Here is a 12,696-nt window from a genome sequence, read left to right on the forward strand (position 1 = left end):
GGGAGACCTGGTTTCAATCCCTGGGTTGGGAAGATCCCCTGGAGAAGGAAATGGCAACCCAATCCAGTATTCTTGCCTGAAGAATTTCATGGACAGAGGAGCCTGGAGGACTGCACAATCCATGGGGTTGCAAAGAGTCAGACACGACTGAGTGACTAACACACACACACGCACATGCACACACACACAAAATCATCAAATACCTAGGAATAAAATGAATGAAAGATGGGGAGTTCCCCAGTGGTCCAGTGGTTAAGAATTCACCTTGCAATGCAGGGCACACAAGTTCAATCCCAAGGGGCAACTAAGCCCTCATACTGCAGCTACTGAGCCCCTGTGCCACAACTAGAGAGTCCTGTCGCCGCAGTGAAAGATTCCATGCAACATAGAGACAACCCTGAGTGCCACAACTAAGACCCAAGGTAGCTAAATAAATACATTTTTTAAAAATTAAAGACTATACTTTCAGGGATCATTTCTATAGTTTGTTACTAGAGAAGTTTCTCTGAATGTGTAGAGCACCCGAAACCATGAGGAGGGAGATGTAGTGTCCTCTCCTGAGCGTTGAGCTGGCCTTGGTGTTGCTCTGCAGCTGCCCACTGGCCATTGGATGATCGTTTCTTCCTCTTCCTTTGGGGAGAGTAAGAGGGAGAGGACACCGTCTGAGTGGTTTAAAAAAAAAAAAATAAATAAAATTAATGAAAGATATGCAAATTCTCCACCATGGATACTGCAAGCATTTCTGAGTGAATTGTACAAAAACATGAAGAAACGGAAAGAAGTACCATGTTTATGAATAGAAAGACAATGTTATTAAAATGTCAAATCTGCCCTTGTTGAGCTATTGATTCAATGCTAATCTTTGTCAAAACCCCTTGGGTTTTGTCTTTGATTTTCACACTTGCTTGGAGCTATTTTTTGTAACAACCTGATTATAAAATTTATAGAAAATGCAAAAGATCCAAATAGCCAAAACAATCTGAGGAAGAAGAAGGAAGAAGAGGAGGAAAAGGAATAAGAAGATGAATAAAAAAGAGAAGAATTTACAGTGCCATATTTCAAAACATACTGCAAAGATATAGGAATTAAGTGCGTGACTGGCATAAGAATAGACAAGCAGGTCAATGGAACAGAATAAAAAGTCCAAAATCCACTCAATATAATCACTTGATTTTTAACAAAGACACAAATAAAATTCAGCAGGAGAAAAACCAAAACAAAACCCTTTTCAATATAGTATGAGAACAATTGGATATCTTTATCATCCCACATTGACACACACCCTACTATCAAAATTAGTTCTCAATAGACATGGATCTAATACTTAAATGTGAGAGCTAAAACTATGAAGTGTTTTGGAGGAAATCACAGAATGATGTGTCTGGGAACTGTAGCAAAGATTTTTTAACTAAGATGAAAAAAGCACTTATTATAGAGTGAAAAAAAAATGATAAAATAGACTACATCAAAATGTAAAATTTTGCTCATCAAAGTCATCAATAGAGTGAAAAGGCAATCCACAGACTTGGAGAAAATACTCACAGTACCTATATTTAACAAAGGATTTGTATAAAAAATACCTGAAGAATTCCTACAAATCAACAATGAAAAGATAGTCATAGGGAATTTCCTAGTGGTCCAGTTGTTAGGACTCTGTGCTTCCACCGTAGACGCTCCCTCCATCCCTGGTCAGGGAACTAAAACTGCACATGCCTCATGACACAACCAAAAATTAAAAAAAAAATTTTTTTAAAGATAGTCATTAAAAATGTAAGGATGGCTAATAAGTATATAAAACATATTCAACATCATTCATCATCAGGGAAAGAAAGTTAAATCACAGTGAGATATTAGAAAATTCCCACCAGAATAATAAAATTTTAAAAGACTGGTGATATCAAGAGGGCATAGAGAAGCTGGAACTTTTATACACTGTTCAGTTCAGTTCAGTCGCTCAGTCCTGTCTGACTCTTTGCAACCCCATGAATTGCAGCATGCCAGGCCTCCCTGTCCATCACCAACTCCTGGAGTTTACTCAAACTCATGTTCATCAAGTCCGTGATGCCATCCAGCCATCTCATCCTCTGTCATCCCCTTCTCCTCCTGCCCCCAATCCCTCCCAGCATCAGAGTCTTTTCTAATGAGTCAACTCTTCGCATGAGGTGGCCAAAGTACTGGAGTTTCAGCTTTAGCATCACTCTTTCCAATGAACACCCAGGACTGATCTCCTTTAGAATGGACTGGTTGGATCTCCTTGCAGTCCAAGGGACTCTCAAGAGTCTTCTCCAACACCACAGTTCAAAAGCTTCAATTCTTTGGTGCTCAGCTTTCTTCACAGTCCAACTCTCACATCCATACATAACCATTGGAAAAACCATAGCCTTGACTAGACAGACCTTTGTTGGCAAAGTAATGTCTCTGCTTTTCAATATGCTATCTAGGTTGGTCATAACTTTCCTTCCAAGGAGTAAGTGTCTTTTAATTTCATGGCTGAAATCACCATCTGCAGTGATTTTGGAGCGCCCCAAAATAAAGTCTGACACTGTTTCCACTGTTTCCCCATCTATTTCCCATGAAGTGATGGGACCAGATACCATGATGTTCGTTTTCTGAATGTTGAGCTTTAAGCCTACTTTTTCACTCTCCTCTTTCACTCTCATCAAGAGGCTTTTGAGTTCCTCTTCACTTTCTGCCATAAGGATGGTGTCATCTGCATATCTGAGGTTATTGATATTTCTCCTGGCAATCTTGATTCCAGCTTGTGCTTCTTCCAGCCCAGCGTTTCTCATGATGTACTCTGCATATAAGTTAAATAAACAGGGTGGCAATATACAGCCTTGACATACTCCTTTTCTTGGAACCAGTCTGTTGGTCCATGTCCAGTTCTAACTGTTGCTTCCTGACCTGCATATAGGTTTCTCAAGAGGCAGGTCAGGTGGTCTGGTACTCCCATCTCTTTCAGAATTTTCCACAGTTTATTGTGATCCACACAGTCAAAGGCTTTGGCATAGTCAATAAAGCAGAAATAGATGTTTTTCTGGAACTCTCTTGCTTTTTTGATGATCCAGCGGATGTTGGCAATTTAATCTCTGGTTCCTCTGCCTTTTCTAAAGCCAGCTTGAACATCTGGTAGTTCACGGTTCACATATTGCTGAAGCCTGGCTTGGAGAATTTTGAGCATTACTTTACTAGCGTGTGAGATGAGTGCAACTGTGCCATACTTTGAGCATTCTTTGGCATCTCCTTTCTTTGGGATTGGGATGAAAACTGACCTTTTGCAGTCCTATGGCCACTGCTGAGTTTTCCAAATTTGCTGGCATATTGAGTGCAGCACTTTCACAGCATCATCTTTCAGGATTTGAAAGAGCTCCACTGGAATTCTATCACCTCCACTAGCTTTGTTCATAGTGATGCTTTCTAAGGCCCACTTGATATCACATTCCAGGATATCTGGCTTTAGGTGAGTGATCACACCATCGTGATTATCTTGGTCATGAAGATCTTTTTTGTACTGTTCTTCTGTGTATTCTTGCCACCTCTTCTTACTATCTTCTGCTTCTGTTAGGTCCATACCATTTCTGTCCTTTATTGAGCCCATTTTTGCATGAAATGTTCCCTTGGTATCTCTAATTTTTTTGAAGAGATCTCTAGTCTTTCCCATTCTGTTGTTTTCCTCTATTTCTTTGCATTGATCGCTGTTAGTGAGAGTGTAAAATGATATAATGAGTTCTGAAAATTATTTCACAGTTGCTAATGAAGTTGAACTTACACTCAGGTTGCTGCTGCTGCTGCTGCTAAGTTGCTTCAGTCGTGTCCGACTCTGTGCAATCCCATAGACAGCAGCCCACCAGGCTCAGCCGTCCCTGGGATTCTCCAGGCAAGAATACTGGAGTGGGTTGCCATTTCCTTCTCCAATATATGAAAGTGAAAAGTGAAAATGAAGTCGCTCAGTCGTGCCCGACTCTTAGCGACCCCATGGACTGCAGCCTACCAGGCTCCTCCGTCCATGGGATTTTCCAGGCAAGAGTACTGGAGTGGGGTGCCATTGCCTTCTCCATACACTCAGGTTATGATTTAACAATTCCATTCCTATATGGCAAAGAGAAATTAATCTATATGTCCACAAAAAAATACAGAAATGTTTGCAGCAGCTTTATTCATAAACAAAAAAATGGTAAGCTCACAAATGATCAACAGAAGAATGAATAATTATGATACAAGGGAATACACAGGAAGAAACCATTAGAACACATGGAAGAATCTCAGATGCTTTCTAGTAAGTGACAGAAGTCAGTGTCAGAGGTTACATATATGTGATTTGCAGGACATTTGGGGAAAAACAACCCTCTAGGGACAGAGGACAGATTGCTGGTCTCCAGGGATTAGGAAGGGGGTGTTTGAGTCTGATGAGAGGTATGGAAGCTGCATTCTGACACTGGTGGTCATGGGAACCCATGTATATGTTAAAACCCGTAGAAAAAAAAATGATTTCAACCGTATATATGTAGATTTAAAACCATTTATATCTAGAAAAAGAAGTCTGACACACTTCTGCAAGAAAGCATAGTATACAATTCTTTTTATCGAAAACTGAAAAACAGACTACACATCACTGGTATAAAGACTCAAAAGAATGGTTAAATAAAATGAGAAAGGGAATTTTCAGAGAGACAGAAGAGGTTCTCAGTCTTGAGCTGTGTGGTGGTCACATGGCTGTCTACATGTATATGACGTCATTGAGTTCCATACTTAGACTTGTCCACTTTACCTCAGTAAGTGAAAGTGTGTTAGTCGCTCAGTCGTGTTCGACTCTGTGACTCCATGGACTGTAGCCAGCCAGGCTCCTCTCTCCATGGGATTCTCCAGGCAAGAATACTAGAGGTGTTGCCATGCCCTTCTCCAGGGGATCTTCCCGACCTGGGAAGATCAAACCCAGGTCTGTCACATTGCAGGCAGATTCTTTAGCTCAGTAAAGAACTGTAAAAAAGAAAATGTTTCTCAGGGTGGGCACATATTATGAAGAGATGCCTCAAACATTCCTTCGTGTTTTCCCACAACTGAACTTTAATCAATACATTTAAATCCCTAAATTTCTGAGCTTTAAGCTTTCTCCTTGGCAGGAAATTAGGTACCTAAAGGAGCTTCTTAATTCTGTCACATATTAAGTACAGAAGCCAAAACTGGCTACAGATTTCTAACCTCTGATTACTAAAAACAGCCTTAGGGGCCCGGGAACCTGGGCTTCCCTGCACTTTTATGAGGCTTTCCTTCATCTTAGCTGAAATAACTCAAAATCAGTATGTGACTCATTCAAAGGGTTACTAATCCAAGAGGCAGACGTTTGCTTTCTGGGTTAAAAGCTCAAGAAAAATGCTGTAATAGTTAAGGTTAAAAAAAAAAAACACCTCAAATCTCCCATGAAAGGTGTATGAATTCCTTTTTTAGTTTTACAAAGCAAAAAATGTCTTAAACCTTGATTTTAAAAGAATTCAAAGCAACACTTCACTGTTGGTGTGCAAAACCTAGAAAACAATATAGTAGGAAAGCATTAGCCACCAAATTAGCTATTAAATAGATGACTTCCTTTCACCCTCTCAATTCACAGCCCCCATGGGAGAGTTTATTAACTTCAGGGACTGAGTTCACATTAATTAAGCGTAACTACCCTTGACCACTTAAATAGCTAATCTTGGGGGCAGGGAAAAGCAGTTGCTTTTGGAGGTATAGAAATATGTATCTATCTGAGATCCGTCTATTTATAGATGTATATGTATGGATACAAGTGTATACATAGATATGTAATTATCGACAATTTTTTAATTTCTGTTGCTTCAACCAGACTGGATTAGAAGCATGTATCATGTGTGGATAAACTCCTCACGATAAAGCATTATCATTCACATGCACAGTCTTTCTCATATGGAAAAACATTGAAATAAAACTGCTGCATCAGCCCTGTGAGTTTAAAACTCCCCTTGAGCAGTGGAATCCCGAGCCTTCAAATGCTAAGTAGGGTCAAGTGGAGTGTCCAGTGTCGACCATGAATGAGATGGCCGGACACAAAGACACATCAGTGTCCACCACTGTCTCATGCCCACCCGGACCTCCCACTTTATTATTTTCCCCGCAGACCCCTCAAGCCCAGCACTCCAACCACATCACTGTGGTAACCTTCCCCCGACTCAGTGAGATGACTGCCTCCCCTCTGGGCTTTCTTTCTTTAACCAACAACAGGGCAGCTGGGAGTAAGCTTGGGACGAGCTGTACTGTGCACCCCCCCCCAACACCCCCCGCCCCACCTCCAACCCTCCCTTACACTGGCCCACGGGGGCTTCACTCATCTTGCCCCCTCGCCACCACTCTCTGTCCCCACAGAGCCCGTGATGGGAATGCTGCAGCCACGAGGGAGCTCTGCACAACAGCCACTCGCTCTAAGGAGGCAGCACCGGGCCAGATCCTCCAGGAAAGGATGTCCTGGCGGTCTGAGTCACAGTGAGGACAGGGCTCCTTATTTCAATAACCTCGGAGCGCTCCATTTGCCTTCACCTCCCACAGCCCTGTGGTCCCCAAGATGCAAAGGGAAGTCACTTTCAGAACAAGTTTCATTGGATGGATATGAAGCTTTTCCACTCTTCGTTCATGACAGCTGGCCTTTCAGATCAGCTGAAAGATGGTTTTTTAAGCCCAAGAGAAGGACATCAGTGTCTGACATCAGTGTCTGTAACCTGAAACAGCCACAGCCGAGCTGGGCAGGCTGCGGTCCCTGGGGAGGCCATGGGTGGGCCCCCCAGGCAACCCGACTGGGAGGAGAGGGGACTGAGAGGTTTCACAGCATCCTATCCCCACTATGCTACCTGTAGTCAATGGTCGAGGGACATTCCTCTCTATGATCCCTAACTGGACACAGACACTGCCACGGACACTGTGGGGACAGTCATCGTCCAGGCAGGGGAACACTGGGGTCCAAGTCTGCACCCAATTCACGTCCATCTTCCTCAGAACACAGAGCATTAAAGAAACAAAGGGACTTTCACACTATTTATCCACACTGATCATATTTTCCTTTTCCTGTAAGTCAGCTGATGCAGAGCATCACCCGTCCTTCTCTCCTTCCCGCTAGGGGATGACCCAGTGCTGGACAGAGAAAAAATGTGGGGGCAGTGTCATCACGTCTCCCCACTCATGTAGAAGCACACAGACAGATTTTCCTGGAGTTGGTGATGGGGGTGCTAACTCCAGAGGGTAAAGGGACGCCCTGCACCAAGGCCTGTCCAGTCTCAGCAAGGATGATTGCTTACCTGACAGCAACAGACACACAAGCGCCAGTCCTCCAGGGCAGGCCATCTCTCCCTGGGACAGGCCTTACTGAGCAGCATTGGTTTGAATCACAACTTGTCACCCTCCCCATCCTCAAGACCCTTGTCCTGGCCTCTCCCTAAGGCTCACCAGTCACCTCCCCAGGGAGTAGAAAAAAAGACATGTGGGAGCTTGGTCTAGAGAAGCAGACACCACAGTCAGAAATAGTTTCTTCAAAATGTCCAGGGGCACATCTGTTCTCAATTAGAAACATATCTGGAAGACAGAGATTTCAATTTCCAACAGATAGAGTGGTACAAAAAGAACTTTTAGCACTGAAGATCTAGTACATAATGAGGGATATAAGGTTTTGTTAGAACAAATGACTGTTAAGAATATATATAAAATGTACTAGGTATGAAGTGAAGTGAAAATCGGTCAGTCATGTCCGACTCTTTGCAACCCTGTGGACTATACAGTTCATGGAATTCTCCATGCAAGAATACTTGAGTGGGTAGCCTTTCTCTTCTCCAGTGGATCTTCCCAATCCAGGAATCGGGGTCTCCTGCATTGCAGGTGGATTCTTTACCAGATGAGCTATATGGGAAGCCCTATTTATCCTATATAACCTCAAAAAAATACAAATTTCCATTACACATTCATTTTCTTAAAAGTGCTTTAAAACCATCACAATAAAATGATAGGAAATCAAAATTTCTGCTGACCCTTAGGAGCAGTACAGCAAAATCATGCAGGGGCATTTGTAATACCATCTAACAAAAATGAGGGAGAAGCAATGGGACCACAATTTGGAGTGATCCTGGTCTTTCTACAGGTTTTCTCTCAAATTCTTTCAAATTCTCTTCAAGCTTGCAAGTCTGGACTGTCTTCTGCTAAATAGTAAATAAGCATTGTTTTGTAACATTTAGGAGATATTCACAAGAAATGGGACTTTGGGACCCATTTTTCCTGTCCATTGAATGTGGGTTAGTTTCCATGACAATAGCAGCTGCTCAGTCATGTGTTCACCCTTCCTCCTCCCCAGCTGCTAGCACCCAGGAGAAGCCATTGTTCAATTTTTAAATAGATGACCATTTAAAAAGAAATCTTTGGGGAGATGATTCTGCTGTCTAGATGTGTCTAGTATTTAAATAACTGGAGAATGAGATTTCCTCTACATTTTGTAGTTTACTGACAGAGGGTGAGGAAGTCATTCTGAACCTTGGGAGTCATTCCTGGTATCTTGGCATCATTGATTTGGTAGAGCTGACTTCCTGGGGGTGGTTCCAACCCATGTGACCTCCCATCCCCCAGCGCCCTCAAGGACACACAGACTTAGACACATTCACCACGGGAGAACATTCTTGAGGCTGTGTGGCGGCTAAAGCTTCATTTATTAAAGGTTAATCCAAGGCTACAGCAAAAATACTCCATAAGGGGGTTATTGAATTTTCTTATGAAATGTCATCAGGGAGCTTTGTTGTCTGGATGTCAGGTTAAAGCCACGACTGGGAAAAATTCTTCTGAAGACAAAAAGCACGGTGTTCAGATGGTCGTCATATATCAACCTACTCTGTCACTTGACCTTGAGAGTCCTTTCATCTTCATGAAAAGTATCGAGTGTTGAGAGTGCATTTTACAGCTCAGAGTCATCAGCCAAGGGTTTCAGAAATGCCCTTTACAGCAAAGCCATTGATGGGGTGCAGGGGTTTGACAGGAGGGTGCCAGGCCATGATCCCCACATCTGACAAGACTCTCCTAGGGTCCGCTCCCCATTGGTTCTGGATCCTACAGCCAGAAGGCCGGCACACATAGAGGTTTTAGAATAAATTCACAGTAATCAAGGGCAGTCGAGAATCACACAGATCATCTGTCCAGACCATTTATTTTATGAATAAGGACTTTGACACCCAGAAGAGGGAGATGGATCCTCACAATAAGGCTGAGCCCAAATCAGAAACCACATTCTCAAAGGCTGTTCTGCTCTAGGAAACAAAGAGGCACCTGGGCAGCAAAGGGGGTGATGCAGCCTTGGGGCAGAGAGAGCCTCCAGCACCCAACACAGGGATTTGAGTGTGAACACATTGGAGCAGAGCACTGGGAGTGGCTGAACACACCCAGCAGGTGACAGAGGCGGCCAGGAAAGGAGACCAGTGGCGTCCACCAAGACGGGGAGGCCCAGGAGAGGGGGCCAGGGGCCCAACTAGCTCTGAGCCTTAGGAACGAGCCCAGTGATGCCAAGATGCAAACTGGGTGGCTTAAAGAAACAATGTTTATTTCTCACAATTCTAGAAGCTGGCAAGTCCACAATCAAAGTGTCAGCAGATTCAAGGTTTGGTGAGGGCCCTTTTTCTTGCTCATAGATGGCTATTTTCTCAATGTGTTCTCAAGTGGCAGAAAGTGATGAGAAAGCTCTCCAGGGCCTCTTTTATCAGGGCACTAATCCCGTCGTGGGAGCACCACCCTCATGGCCTATGTTGTCATTCAGTCCCTAAGTTGTGTCTGACTCTTTGTGACCCCTTGGACTGCAGCAGCAGGCTCCTCTGTCCTGCATGTCCATCTCCTGGAGTTTGCTCACATTCTCATCCCTTGATGCTATCTGACCTTCTAATCATCTCCAAAAGGCCCTACCTCCTGATAACATCACCTTGGCATTACGATTTCAGCACATGAATTGTGAGGCATACAAACATTCAGGCCATACGATTCCAAATGTTGATTAGACTAATTTTCACATAAAGTGAAAGTGAAAAGTCTCTCAGTCGTGTCCGACTCTTTGCGACCCAGGGACTATACAGTCAATGGAATTCTCCAGGCCAGAATACTCAAGTGGGTAGCCTTTCCCTTCTCCAGGAGATCTTCCCAACCCAGGGATCGAACTCGGGTCTCCCACATTGCAGGTGGATTCTTTACCAACTGAGCCACAGGGAATCCCAAAAATACTGGAGTGGGTACCCCATCCCTTCTCCAGCAGATCTTTCTGACCCAGGAATCAAACCAGGGTCTCCTGCATTGCAGGTGGATTCTTTACCAACTGAGTTATCAGGGACCCCACTAATTTTCACATAGTTTTCAAAGTCTCATTCAAATACACACTCCTGTCAGCATTTAGATTTATCTTACCATGCTATTGTTAAGGGGTGGGTGTAGAGGTTACATAGCTTTCCGAAGAGCCATCTTTCAGTACTTCTTGGAATCAGTAGGATGTTTTCAGCTGGAAATCACAGGAAATCACAACTAAAAGTAGTTTTTGCAATAAGCAAATGTGTTATCCCACATAGCAAGAAGTTCCAAGACAGGGCAGGTCCTGGGGTGACGTCAGAGCTCCCATCCAGGTCTATATAGTTCTCTCCATTAGGTCCCCCTCTATGTCTCGGCATTGACCTCAGCTGGAGACAAGATGACTAAGACGGTGCCAGGACTCATGGTAATTCCCATAATCCTAAAGTCTCGTTAAATATACAAAGTTCATGCACAATAAAAAGCATCTAGAAAAGATAAATTATCTATTTCCTAAATGGTTTTAGGGGATTGGGACTTTTTCCCTGAAACCTTCCGCCTCCTCTCCCTCCTCTGGGCAATAGCTCTTCTTACCTGTTCACTTGATGCCAGCCCCTGGATGCCAGGTGTTGTACTCTACTAGTGTACTTTTCAAGGCACTGTATTGTAATATTAAAAATATTTTATTTATTTTTTGTGTTTGCTTCTTATGTATGTATTATTTGTGGGAAAATATAAACCTATGACAGGACAGTGCTATGTAGCTGACTGTGTTAGTTGGGCACCAAGGCTAACTTTGTATGTCTTATGAACAAATTGGCTTTATGAACGTGCTCTCTGAGCAGAACTCATCCGTATGCAGGGGACTTGCTGTATAAGTAACTGTACTTCTTCCATAATCTTAATTTCAAGCATTTCAGTTGTTAAACACCATTTCCTATGTTGCCAAATCACTTCCCCTTTTGCCTCCCTCCCAGAACTCTTCTGCCCATGGGGGCCACAAGCCCATGGACCCGCTCTCACGTATCCTCAGTGCCTCCTTCTACAGCTTAGACTCCACGGCCGATCATTGTACATATGTGTACAAATGTGCTCAGCGTATCTCCCCCTTCATCATACCCAACTGGAATAAAAACCAAATAAAGACTCACTGCTTAAATTTAACTTTCAGCCTTGTCTACACCTCTGCCCACAGAAGTGGGACATATGGAGAAAAACCAGTCCACCGTGGTCACTGGTCTCCCTTCATTTCAGGACTGAACACTTCAAATGAGCCCTTAAAGCAGCCCATCCATCCCACCCCCGTTCCAGTCTCTCAGGGCAACTGTTTCCAAAGTTCCCTCTTTTCAGACCTCCAGTTGCTCCCACCCTTGGCTCACATCAACCAATGTCCTCGCTGCAGAGCACAGCGGGGCCTGAGCATCAGCTCAGCTGCTCTGGCTCTTACGTGTGCTGCCTTCCTCCTTGTTTCCACTCGTCTCTGAAGCCCCTCCTCCTGGACTCAAGATCTCCTTCAACTGTCCTCGGGTTCTTCTTCATTCATTACTCCCCTTGCAACCAGATCATCCCCGTTAGCCTACAAATGTGCTGCAATTTTTTTTTTTTTTTTTTTTTGCCATCTTGAAAAAACAAAGAAGTCCCTTAACTTCAAACTCTTTCCAAGTACATCCTCATTTCTGCTCTCCTTTAAAACAAAACTGCTCTGAAACATCGTCTATATTCTCCTTTCTCAAGCTCTAATCTACTCCATTTCGACGTGCATGCCTCCACGCCCCAGGAACCGCCCTCATCGGGATGGGCCGTGGCCTCCACACTGACCTTCTCCTAATGTGTGTTATATCAGCAGCGTTCGGCACAGTTGACCCACCTGCCTTCCCTGAGCACTTCCTGCATTTGGCTTCCAAGACATCATTCTTCATTTCTCTTCCTGTCTCCTCGTCTCCTTGGAGGGTTCCCTTCCTCCTCCTCACTTCTGAAACAGGAGTTCTCAATCCCCACTTGTACATTAGAACCACGTGGCAAGTGCCTCTAACATGCTAATGCCCAGGTTCTGTACCAGGTAACCGAGTCGGGAGCCCCGGGGAGGAGGCCCAGATACCGCTATGTGATTGACAGTCTTGAGGGTGATTCTACAGTGCAGCTGGGGAGAGGAACACTGCTCTATATCAGCAAGTGGCCCATTGAGGTTCTCAAACTCCTCTGTCTTCTCCATCTAGACTCACCACTACATGGCTGATCCCCTGCTAAAGGTTCCCAAGTTAGCACCTCCACCTTCCCTGTCTCCCAAGCCCTGTGCTCCCATATACCCCACTGCCCATTAGACAAAGCCTCCTTAAATGAAAAAATAATTCCCTCAAAGCCTTTTCCAAGTAAGAATTACCATTATTCTAAATGCTCTTT

General features: G+C 43.9%; 1 non-coding gene across 1 annotated transcript; it reads left to right on the forward strand.

Annotated features, from left to right (window-relative positions):
• The first annotated feature begins 453 nt into the window (after positions 1-453).
• LOC112449396 (small nucleolar RNA U3) lies at positions 454-671 on the forward strand. Its single transcript, XR_003037969.1, has one exon. It is a non-coding gene; the product is annotated as a small nucleolar RNA U3 (small nucleolar RNA).
• Positions 672-12,696: the final 12,025 nt, after the last annotated feature.

This window comes from Bos taurus, chromosome 13, assembly GCF_002263795.3.
Source record: "Bos taurus isolate L1 Dominette 01449 registration number 42190680 breed Hereford chromosome 13, ARS-UCD2.0, whole genome shotgun sequence".
In the NCBI taxonomy this organism is placed as follows: domain Eukaryota; kingdom Metazoa; phylum Chordata; class Mammalia; order Artiodactyla; family Bovidae; genus Bos; species Bos taurus.